Below are 13,116 nucleotides of genomic sequence, written 5' to 3'. Positions count from 1 at the left end.
AGCATAGCCAATGCATCAAATAGATCTGATAGAACTTGAGCCGGGGGGCGCGCAGAGCACCCTGCCCCGGCAGCTGTCGCCCCTGCTGAACCAATGGTTATTGGCATAGCGGTCAAAGAATGAAGTGCTGCTTGTGTGCCAGCCATGAATATTCCAACTCGGCTGGGTAGATCAGAGGGGTCCGGAATACTGTCGCCATCGGAACAGCCCCCAATCCGGCTGTCTTGTAGTTGATATAGAGATTCGGTTTCTCTGGTTGATGACTCGTCGTCGGAACAAACAACGGTCTCGCCGCGGGATTCCAATCCATCCTCATAACTTCCTCCGTGGATGACTCCCACGAAGGAACGCCTCATGGCCGGTTTAACCCGGGCGGACCGCGCACGCTGAGCCGTTTCAACGAGGTCGGTGCAGATGCCCGGCTCAGGGCCCGGTTCACCGATCTTGCCGATGAAAACGTGTATGCCACCAAAGGGGACCCGGTACCCGTACTCAACTGAGCCGGCCTCGGGGCCCCAGCCTGCATCATCAATGTAGAGCTTGCCGCGACGACTCTTAGTCATCCGGCCCATGACGTAGCCCTCGAGTCCTTCAAAGCGGCCCTCCAAGAACTTGAAACCATCGTGTGATAGCCCCATGGTGGGCGCCAACTGTCGTGGTTTTGTCACGGCAGATGTCCTAGAGAAAGGACTTAGTCGTGGAGCCATCGCAACGGGTTAGCTTGAAGGGGTTAAAGCGGACACAGGGACGCAAGAGAGTTTATAATAGTTCGGCCCCTTCAATGAAGGTAAAAGCCTACGTCTAGTTGTGATGGATTTGATGGGGTTTCGATGACTAGGGAGCAAACAAGCTTCACCAAAGTCTCGAGTTGTTGTATCTCCTCTGAACCGCCGCCGGGTCGTCCCCTTATATACACGGGCGACGCCCGTCGGTTCAAAGATTCCCAATGCCGGCTCATAGATGTGTACGATTTGGTCTCTACTTATTCCTAACTTACAACACAAGTTACATACCAATGCCGGTTTACGACTACAGGCCTTGAACCGACTATGGGCCTTGAGCCCTCATCTGCCTTCTTTAAATTAACTACTGATGAAGTTAACCCGGCCCAGATAGGCCGGTTTACGCCCAGTAGTAATATCCCCAACAACGTCCGAAGACAACGAGATTCCCTCCTCCGCCGCCGAAGACGACGATGAGGACGAGGAGGAAAACAGTCCTCCCCTTGAAGGGGGAAAGAAGAAAAGGGCGGCCTCCATGAATCTGGAGGCAGAGGCGTCCAAGAGGGGGAAGAGCTCCCTCACGGATAACTCCGCGTGGGACGTCGACAACAGCCCAGAGCCACGCCACCGAAACAAGTCCCCGGCCGCATCGTGAGTACTCAAAAGATTCTAACATATTACATTCGGCCTCTCCGGTACGTAGTTTTAACATGTTAAATCATGTGCTTCTAGTCCAACCCGCAACAGCTCCCTGCGATCCTCATCAGGAGGTTTGTCGGATTCAAAGGCGATGGCGAGTGAGTCACCGCCAACCGCTCAATCTCCCATAGCCAAGGGTGACGATGAGGTGTTGTCCCAAAAGACCTTCTCGAGCCGGGGAGAGGCACAGGAGGCTATCTGGTTGGCGCCAGAGGGTGACGATGGGGCCGGGTCCAGTTCGGACCCCAGCCGAATACGGTTCTGGAGACTTATACGGTTCTGGAATCTGGCAAGCAGCCTCCTTCGAGGGAAGGAGGTGTGCCTATTCCGCCGGTGACCTCTGTCCAGCCAGAGGCGCCGGATAATCTGCTGGAAGCGCTGCAAGGCGCTTCCATTGTGGAGGAACACCGTATCCTTATGGGTACGGTGGTTGAGAGAGTTCAGTCCATCAAGAGTGGACTGACCGAAGCCTGCACCAGCCTGCTGACCGGCTTTGAGGTAAGCTATCAGAAAGAAAAGATCATAGTATAGAAAGTGTAGCCCCTGAGACATTGTCCGGTGTTCGGAAAGAAAAGCTGGACAGAGGATCAAGTAATTTTTGCAGGAAACTAACTAAATATGTCTTATGAATACATGCGTCATTGCTGGCCGCCACCTCTCATGCCGCTGAGGTCTCCGGACTAAAGCAGAGTCTGGAGCGGGGCGAAGAAGAGCTCTGCCTTGTGAAAAGGCAGCTGGAGGACAAGCAAGGTATTTTGGAGACTTGCTATATATTTGGATAGAATAAACGATGTATATTGATTGTAGTGCCGTGATATTTGCAGCAGCGGTGATTGAGGTTGAAGCCCTCAAGAGAGCGCTGGCTGAAGCCCATGAGTGGGTGGCGAAGGAGCGAGCCGTCCGGAAAAAAGCATGAGGCCAGGTTTAGGGAGGTCCAGCAGGAGCTCCAGGATGCTTCGAAGAAATACAAGTCCTTGGAGCATCAGCATGCGGACCAAGAATTCGAACTTGAGAAGGCCCTCCAGAGCGCACAGGAGGCCCGGACCGAAGCCCAAGGCGCCCTCTAGGAAATCCAGTAGGCCAGAAAGATCGCGGCGGGTAAGGCTTTCATTATGCAAAGCAAGTATGTGAAGAAGAGGTATCTCTTATTGACCCGGATTTGGAGTTCTCCAGGGGTGTTTGCGGATCTGCCGTGCAGTGTTTCTGACGTTGCTGAATTTTTCCGAGCCGAACAGGGGAGCTCGACAGAGAAGCTGTTCTAGTCGCAATACCTTGCGCCAGAACATCCGATGCCCTTGAGCGACCAGCTAAAACAGCTGGTCGAACTGCATAGGTGGCCGAACTAGCCATGAAGGACTTGATAGTGCGACTGTGGCCAGCCGAAGTTATCCCCAGCAGCTACTTCGGTCTCGTGAAGCGGCTAGTCAACGCCTACCCTCGGCTTGACGCCATCAAGTGGTCGGTATGTATCGAAGTTGTGCGGATTTCCTTCGCCTGTGTCAAGATGCAGTGGGCGAAGATGAATGCTGCCACGGTCGCTACCGAAGTACCGCCCGTGGGTAAGGAGTACCGCACGCCTGAGCGATATTCTAACGAAGTCCTTGAGGGATCCTGCATTGTGGCGGAGTAGTGTACGAAGGATGTAATCTTCAAGTGAATATTGTCTCGCCCTGTAACAAGTTCAGCTATGAAGTATAATGTTTGTTCAATATTTTACATCTTGTGCAGCCGTGATTATGAAATTTTGAGAGTTGGATAGTCATCGGCCTCAGCCCCCACGTAGGTAGTACGGGGGTGTTCGGGATGGAATCTAAACACTCTTGATCCAATTTGTTTAGTCCTTGAAGGATGTGTTTAGCGCAACGAACCAGGCAATCATATTATATGGCTTTATCACCCTCACTTAGCCAGAGGAGTTCTATAATGAAAATTTAGGCGCAGCCCCTAGTATCCAAACTAGGGTACTATAAACACCTGATCGGGTAAAAAGCCGATTCATCGCATAATGCGGAAAAAATCGCTAAGGATTTGAAACCTCCGAAGAGCTGACCGGCTCTCACCGCATCATGACAGTCAGTTTTCGGCCTTCTCTACTAAGGAGCTCATCCGGATAAGCCAGGACACAATCACAGTAGTTCTCCCTTTACTACCCTAGCCGATATAGGGGAACGTAAGGTAGTAAGCACAGTAGCCGGGCAACCCAACTATTGACCGAAGACATGATTCAGAGCCAATGCATATAATGCTAAATTCGGGGTGCAGAACTATGTTGTAGAAAGTGTTCGGACTTTCTTGCCGTATTATGGGTCGCGATGAAGCCCCTGGCAGATTGAAGCGTACCAAAGTGTACGGTCACAGCTTTGAGAAAAATCATCAAAGAAAAAGGGAAAACAAAAAAAAGAGTAAGCTAGTGCCACATAAGTTGGGCCGCAAACTGTTTCCATTATAGTTTGATTAATACTGCGAAGCGTAGTTGTACAAGTGGTGCGATAAGCAGTCGGGCTATTTAACATGCCACAACCAAGGGAGAGCTGCATGTGGGTCCTGAAAGTAGGTAGAGTGATCGTTAAAGAGACCATCTAAGAATTCCCTTGCACGCCAGTACTTCTTGCCATCTTGGTGTATCCATCCTGCTGAGGGGACCGATGATCAGGTCGTCAGAAGAAACCTACGAAAAAAGACCTAAAAGGGAAAAAAAGTAAAAATTAAAAGTATGTGTGTCCAGGAGCGGTCGAGCCATATTATGGATCACAAGATAGATATGCCTCCGTCTATGCCCATGGTATTTTCAGTGCGTAGTTATGCACACGCGGTACGAATGCCGCTTCTTGGTTGGGACTGGGACGGAGGCCGGATTGCTAGTCAAGCTCTTGACGAGCTAGGCTGTCCTGTTGCAGAGCAGTCCGGATTCGCTTGACGGTGTCCGGGAGGTCGGCCGACGAATTAAGGTTCTGCTTGAGGAGGCCGCTGTGTACTTCTGCCGCTAACGTAGCGGTGTGCTCCTCGGTACGGAGGGAGCGTTCCGTGGTTCCATTGACTGTTATGACGCCGCGTGGACCGGGCATCTTGAGCTTAAGATAAGCGTAGTGTGGCACCATGTTGAAGTGTGCAAATGTGGTTCGTCCAAGCAGTGCATGATACCGCTATGAAAGGGGACGATATTGAAGACCAGCTCTTTGCTGCGGAAGTTGTCCGGAGATCCGAAGACAACCTCTAGTGTGATTGAGCCCGTACAGCGGGCCTCTACACCTGGTATGACTCCTTTAAAGGTAGTCTTTGTGGGCTGAATTCTTGATGGATTAATGCCCATTTTGCGCGCTGTATCCTGATAGAGCAGGTTCAGGCTGCTATCACCGTCCATGAGGACTCGCGTGAGGTGAAATCCATCAATTATTGGGTCAAGGACCAGTGCGGCTGACCCGCTGTGACGGTTACTGGTCGGATGGTCCCTGCGATCAAAAGTGATCGGGCAGGAGGACCATGGGTTGAACTTTGGGGCGACTGGCTCCATCGCGTAGACATCCCGGAGCACGTGCTTGCGTTCCCTCTTGGGGATGTGGGTAGCGTATATCATGTTTACCATTTTAATTTGGGGGGAAACTTCTTGTGTCCCCCTGTGTTCGGTGGCCGGGGCTCCTCGTCATCATCCTCGCTTTGTGATCCCTTCTCCTTGTTTTCAACATTTAACTTGCCGGCCTGTTTAAAAACCCAACATTCTCTATTGGTGTGATTGGCTAGTTTGTCAGGAGTGCCATGTATCTGGCATGGGCAATCGAGTATGCGGTCCAGGCTGGATGGGCCCGAACTATTCTTTTTGAACGGCTTCTTCCGCTAGCCGGACTTGGAGCTGCTGAATCCGGCATTGACCGCCGTATCGTCCGCATTATCACCGTTGTTTCGACGCTTGTGTCTGTTGCGTCGGGGCTTGCCCTTGCTATTTTTGGTTTTCGCAGTGCCAGGTTCACTTGCACTGTTATTGCTATGGGCTAGCCAGCTATCTTCGCCCGCGCAAAAGCGGGTCATAAGTGCCGTGAGGGCTGCCATGGTCTTTGGCTTCTCTTGGCCGAGGTGTCGGGCGAGCCATTCGTCCCAGACGCTGTGTTTAAAGGCCGCCAAGGCTTCGACATCCGGGCAGTCGACGATCTGGTTCTTTTTAGTTAAGAACCTAGTCTAGTGTTTCCCAGCTGACTCTCCGGGCTGTTGAATTATGTGACTTAAGTCATCGGCATCCGGAGGTCGAACATATGTACCTTGGAAGTTGTCAAGGAAGGGTTCTTCTAAGGGTACTTTTGTGGATACTGTCAAAGAGTGGCAGAAATTGTGGTTCTATATCACACAGCCCCGCGACACCACCTGGGCCGAGGCTCCCGAATTCAAGTCCGGAGCTCCAATGCGACTCACCTCATGGATAGAGAAGGGCCTGAATTGGTCCTCGTCGGACGAGCTGACCACGCTACAAACACGCATCTAGAGCATGGTAGATAAAAACATTAAGCTCGTCAACGTGATCCAGGTGATGTTAGTTCGCCAGATCCTCCCATGCCAGAACCGGACTTGCCCTTTGTGGGAATTCGATCTGGAGAAGCACCGGACCTTGGAGAGGCTCTTCGGAACCACACATGAAGATATCTGGAAGTTGCTCTTTAAGGGAAAAGAGACACCGCTGGAGACAGACGAGGACCGTGGGCACAATGTGGTCCATCCTGCCAGTGCGGTAAGTCTTTCGCTTTTCCTGGTGCATCCTCTGCTTTTCTTATTCAAGGAAGATACCTAAACTCCACCAGTTATATTTTCAGGTATGGATAGAGAAAGCGGAGCGGATTAAGTGTCCAGCTCCGCTGCCCGAGGAACCGGCCATCCCTCTTCTGACGAAGATGCTGGTTCCTGCGCCTTACCAGGCGCCGGAGAAGAAGGCCCATAAGACGGCCAAGGGGGCCCGGAGTGGCCTCCATTGCAAAGGAGCTTCGGGCAGGACGTCCGAAGACAACGAGACTCCCTCCTCCGCCGCCGAATACAACGATGAGGACGAGGAGGAAAGCAGTCCTCCCCATAAAGAGGGAAAGAAGAAAAGGGCGGCCTCCACAAATCTGGAGGCAGAGGCGTCCAAGAGGGGGAAGAGCTCCCTCACGGATAACTCCGCGTGGGACGTCGACAGTAGCCCAGAGCCACGCCACCAAAACAAGCCCCCGGCCGCATCGTGAGTACTCAAAAGATTCTGACATATTACATTCGGCCTCTCCCGTACGTAGTTTTAACGTGTTAAATCATGTGCTTCTAGTCCGGCCTGCGACAGCTCCCTGCGATCCTCATCTGGAGGTTTGCCGGATTCAAAGGCGATGGCGAGCGAGTCACCGCCAACCGCTCAATCTCCCATAGCCAAGGGCGACGATGAGGTGTTGTCCCAAAGGACCTTCTTGGGCCAGGAAGAGGCACAGGAGGCTATCCGGGTGGCGCCAGAGGGTGACCCTTCGGCCACCGGACACCTGGGAGAGAAAACCCCCATGGAGACTGACGATGGGGGCCGGGTCCAGTTCGGACTCCAGCCGAATACGGTTCCAGAGACTTATACGGTTCCAGAATCCGGCAAGCAGCCTCCTTCGAGGGAAGGAGGTGTGCCTATTCCACCGGTGACCTCTACTACCTCTTGAGCACTGCGTTGGTTTTTCCCTTGAAGAGGAAAGGGTGAGCAACAAAGTAGCGTAAGTATTTCCCTCAGTTTTTTAGAACCAAGGTATCAATCCAGTAGGAGGCTACGCACGAGTCCCTCGCACCTACACAAAACAAATAAATCCTCGCAACCAACGCGATAAGGGGTTGTCAATCCCTACACGGTCACTTACGAGAGTGAGATCTGATAGATATGATAAGATAATATTTTTGGTATTTTTATGATAAAGATGCAAAGTAACATAAAAGGCAATGAAAATAACTAAGTGTTGGAAGATAGACCCGGGGCCATAGGTTTCACTAGTGGCTTCTCTCAAGAGCATAAGTATTTTATGGTGGGTGAACAAATTACTGTTGAGCAATTGATAGAATTGAGCATAGTTATGAGAATATCTATGTATGATCATGTATATAGGAATCACGTCCGAGACAAGTAGACCGACTCCTGCCTGCATCTACTACTATTACTCCACACATCAACCGCTATCCAGCACGCATATAGAGTATAAAGTTCATAAGAACAGAGTAACGCTTTAAGCAAGATGACATGATGTAGAGGGATAAATTCATGCAATATGATAAAACCCCCATCTTGTTATCCTTGATGGAAACAATACAATACGTGCCTTGCTGCCCCTACTGTCACTGGGAAAGGACACCGCAAGATTGAACCCAAAGCTAAGCACTTCTCCCATTGCAAGAAAGATCAATCTAGTAGGCCAAACCAAACTGATAATTCGAAGAGACTTGCAAAGATAACCAATCATACATAAAAGAATTCAGAGGAGATCCAAATATTGTTCATAGATAAACTTGATCATAAACCCACAATTCTTAGGTCTCAACAAACACACCGCAAAATAAGATTACATCGAATAGATCTCCACAAGAGAGGGAGAGAACTTTGCATTGAGATCCAAAAAGAGAGAAGAAGCCATCTAGCTAATAACTATGGACCCGTAGGTCTGAAGTAAACTACTCACACATCATCGGAGAGGCTATGGTGTTGACGTAGAAGCCCTCCGTGATCAATGCCCCCTCCGGCGGAGCTCTAGAACAGGCCCCAAGATGGGATCTCGTGGATACAGAAAGTTACGGCTGTGGAATTAGGGTTTTGGCTCCGTTTCTGATCGTTTGGGGGTACGTAGGTATATATAGGAGGAAGGAGTACGTCGCTGGAGCAACAGGGGGCCCACGAGGGTGGAGGGTGCGCCTGGGGGGGTAGGCGCGCCCCCTACCTCTTGGCTTCCCTGTTGGTTGCTTGACGTAGGGTCCAAGTCTCCTGGATCATCTTCATTCCGAAAAATCACGTTCCCGAAGGTTTCATTCCGTTTGGACTCCGTTTGATATTCTTTTTCTATGATACTCTGAAATAGGCAAAAAACAGCAATTCTGGGCTGGGCCTCCGGTTTATAGGTTAGTCCCAAAAATAATATAAAAGTTGGTAATAAAGCCCAATAATGTCCAAAACAGAAGATAATATAGCATGGAGCAATAAAAAATTATAGATACGTTGGAGACGTATCAAGCATCCCCAAGCTTAATTCCTGCTCGTCCTCGAGTAGGTAAATGATAAAAATAGAATTTTTGATGTGGAATGCTACTAGGCATAATTTCAATGTAATTCTTCTTAATTGTGGCATGAATATTCAGATCCGAAAGATTGAAGATAAATTTTTAATATTGACATAGAAATAATAATACTTCAAGCGTACTAACTAAGCAATTATGTCTTCTCAAAATAACATGGCCAAAGAAAGTTATCCCTACAAAATCTTATAGTCTGGCTATGCTCCATCTTCACCACAAAAAGTATTCAAATCATGCACAACCCCGATGACAAGCCAAGCAATTGTTTCATACTTTTAATGTTCTCAAACTTTTTCAATCTTCACGCAATACATGAGCGTGAGCCATGGACAAAGCACTTATAGGTGGAATAGAATGGTGGTTGTGGAGAAGACAAATAGGGAGAAGATAGTCTCACATCAACTAGGCGTATCAATGGGCTATGGAGATGCCCATCAATAGATATCAATGTGAGTGAGTAGGGATTGCCATGCAACGGATGCACTAGCACTACTAGAGAAAAGCCTAGCAGCAGCGCGGGTTTTAGGCCTACCAGTAGCGCTGGGCGATGCGCTACTGATAAGGCGCTACAGCTAACATATAGCAGTAGTGTGCCTCCGACCACGCTACTGCTAAATCGACTTAGTAGTAGCGACTTCCCGGAGGAGCGCTACTGGTAATTAGTAGTAGCACTTCTCCCTGCCCGCGCTGCTACTATTATTTCGTATTTTATTTCTTTTTTATTTCATGTTGTATTCGTACACCTTTACACAAGTTTTCATACAACAGGAATTTAGAAATTGTTTTTACATCATAATGAGTTATTACATCACGGGGTGAAAGAACCGTGGACTAGTTTCAAGTGGATGGACATCCACTTGAAACTAATCCGTGGTTCTTTCACCCAATGATATAATAAATATCATGATCATCATCATATCATTAACAACTTATCATCATAATACATCATTCTCGTATAACACCTCCTCAAGATCATCATTTTCATCAATGAGACATCACATAGCAAATTGGTCACTAGTTGTAATCACAAGTACTCCTCATCATCAACTCTAACACATTGTATCACATAATAAACATATTGTACCTCATAGGACCTACTACATTCTCTTAGGACCTACTATATTCTCTAAGGTAAAATAGCAAAAAACAAGATAGCCCCTGACTCTCCATTATGAAGAATGGAGATTATCCTGTCTCCAATTCTTGCCTTTCGCTTAATGTTACTTCCAAGAACCTCCTTGCAAATGTCCAAACATATTTTCCATTCTTTGATTAGCATGTGTTCACCAGTTTTAGAAATCTAATATGCACAGGTGAGCTCCTTAGATTGACCTGGCTGTATGTTCAGAACTACAAGGCGACCATTCTGATACATCAGATGAGGCACACAATCCATCAGGATTTTCTGTTGAAAAACATAGTAATAACTTCGTAGTTAGCAATGATGTACTAGTTTTAGAAGTATGCAAAAGATGCACGGATGTCGTAATAGTAAAAAATCTTACCAAGGTATCTCCATAGAAGTTATCGTGGTTCAACACGTGCACTAGTGGCACGTATTCACCATAATTTGGAGGAGTTCGATAATAGGTATTGTAATTCTCAAGATAAGTACAATAAGCAATCAGATGACTTTTCTCCTGATAAGTTAATTCGGAGCCATCAGTGTAGTGGGTTTTGTCTACCATCTTCTGCACATTCTTTGAAGATTCAAAATAAGCTGTCAATGGAAATAAGCTGTCAACTATTTTGAAATAAACAATATAAATTAGTTAATAACTATGTTTGAGAAACTCACATTGCGGTAGAATCGGAAGCGTATCAACAAGGTCCCAAATGTCCATATTGTCTTGCTTGATGTCAGGATCACCAAGATCCATGGTGACAATCATACCCTCATAAAAACCATACATTTTGCAAAGTGCTTCCCAATTTTGGCAACCAAAATGGGTTACGCTCTGAGAATTGTACAAATTTACTTCAAAATCGATATCATGATGGGTCCTTAGGTGTATTTCCTTTGTTTGAAAATTTTCATGGTCTTCAAAACCCATCCTCTCCAAGACATAGCGTCTTGCATGGCATGGGATAAGCTAGTCGAATTATAAAAGATGAAAATTAGACGTTGAAATAGTTGAAGTCATGCTTAATTACGAAAAAAAAACACTTATCATTGTTGCGTACCGTTTCAACATCGAAGGTCTCCTCGAGCTTAATGCTGAAGGGCCGATCTTCGTCCAGCTCAACAAACATGTCGCACATACCTCGATCGTCGTGGCACCAGATGCACTCCCCCGGGAGACTATCATCGTCCAAGTACGACATTTCCTACGTTCATAATTCAAAGATTAAACTTGTACAATTAAATATATGTACTAAAAAACCTAAATTAGATCATTATTTTTTGAGAAAATCCAGGCCACTCGATATTTCCTACATATTCTAGCACAAGTCATGCCAGAATTCACGGAAAAATCCGGCATGACCTTCGCTAAAAAAGGACATAACGAGCGCCTGAAATTTGCCGGAACGGAAATTAATCAACACTCCGGCAAAACATAGGCCACTTGGAGGTTCTTACTAAATATAAACTTACTATAAATAGAAAAAAACTAGTTCTTTCTAAAAATAAAGTAGTTCAACTTGTTATATTAGTTATCTTACTAAAAATACATTAGTTCTATTAATTCAACTAGTTCAACTAGTTTATTAATTTACTTACTAAACTAGCTCAACTACAACTAAAGTAGTTCAACTAGTTTATTAATTTACTTACTAAAAATAAACTAGTTTTTACTAAAAATAAACTAGTTCAACTAGCTATATTAATTTTCTTACTAATTCTATTAAACACTTACTAAAATTTAACCCTAACTAATTTGATGAACTCTAAAATTTAATCCTAACTAATTCGATGAACTCTAAAACTAATTCTACTTGACAACTACTGCCATAATTAGCATCTAATTTGATGAACCCTAACTAATTAGATGAACTCTGAAATTTAACCCTAAGAACCCTAGCTAGGCAGAGGTAGGGGACGAGGAGGAGGAGGGCGTGCTCACCTCTGGCGCCGGCGGAGTTAGGGAGAGGGGCGCGCGGCGTCGAGGTTGGGGACGGGGTCGGGGCGGCGGGCGCACGGCGGAGGGCGGCGATGTAGGGGGGGTGTCGAGGTCGGGGTCGGGGGCGGCGTCGAGGTCGCGGTCGGGGGCGGGGGCGGCGTTGAAGGTGTGCGGAGAGCGATGGGTCGCGCGCGGCGGCCGACGACGATGCAGGGCGGCGACAGCGGAGGAGTAGGGATTTGGGGGAAGTGGCTGTGGGGGAAGAACGAACCGCGCGGTTAAGTTAAAAGTAGCAGTAGCGCGTTCCAGGAAGTGCGCTGCTGCTACGGTAGCTATAGCGCATTTCCTAACAAGCGCTACTATTATTCCTTCTCTTTTTTATTTGCTTTCCATTTAATTTTATTTTCATTAGCAGTAGCGCCTTTGTTCGTAAACGCGCTGCTACAAAACAAGTAGCGGTAGCGCGGTTCCACGTAGATCGCTACTACTATGTGTAGCCTATCGGCTAAGCCGTGGGGACTTTAGTAGTAGCGCTTTTGTACTCAGGCGCGCTACTGCTATAATGGTATCTGTAGCGCGGTTTTAAATACCGCGTTGCTGCTAATTAGCACCAGCGTGCGTTTTTATCCCGCGCTACTGCTAATGTTCTGTGTATAAGGTTTTCCCTAGTAGTGTAGAGCTATAAATGTGTGAAAGCTCAACAAAAGAAACTAAGTGGGTGTGCATCCAACTTGCTTGCTCACGAAGACCTAGGGCACTTGAGGAGGCCCATTGTTGGAATATACAAGCCAAGTTCTATAATGAAAATTTCCCACTAGTATATGAAAGTGACAAAACAAGAGACTCTCTATTATGAAGATCATGGTGCTACTTTGAAGCACAAGTGTGTAAAAAAGGATAGTAGCATTGTCCCTTTTATTTTATTTTTTATTTGGCCTTTCTTTTTTATTTGGACTTTCTCTCTTTTTTTGGCCTTTCTTTTTTTCCTTTTTTTATTTGGCCTTTCTCCACTTTTTTTGGGACAATGCTCTATTCATGATCATCACACTTCTATTTATTTACAACTCAAAGATTACAACTCAATACTAGAATAAAGTATGACTCTATATGAATGCCTACGGCGGTGTACCGGGATAGCAATGATGCATGAGTGACTTATATGAAAGAATTATGAACGGTGGCTTTGCCACAACTAAAATGTCAACTACATGATCATGCAAAGCAATATGACAATGATGGAGTGTGTCATGATAAACTGAACGGTGGAAAGTTGCATGGCAATATATCTCGGAATGGCTATGGAAATGCCATGATAGGTAGGTATGGTGGCTATTTTGAGGAAGGTATATGGTGGGTGTATGATACCGGCGAAAGGT

Source organism: Triticum urartu, chromosome 1A (assembly GCF_056163025.1).
Source record: "Triticum urartu cultivar PI428250 chromosome 1A, HENAU_Tu73, whole genome shotgun sequence".
Lineage (NCBI taxonomy): Eukaryota > Viridiplantae > Streptophyta > Magnoliopsida > Poales > Poaceae > Triticum > Triticum urartu.
The sequence above is the reverse complement of the archived record's forward strand: the minus strand, read 5'-3'. Positions refer to the sequence as shown.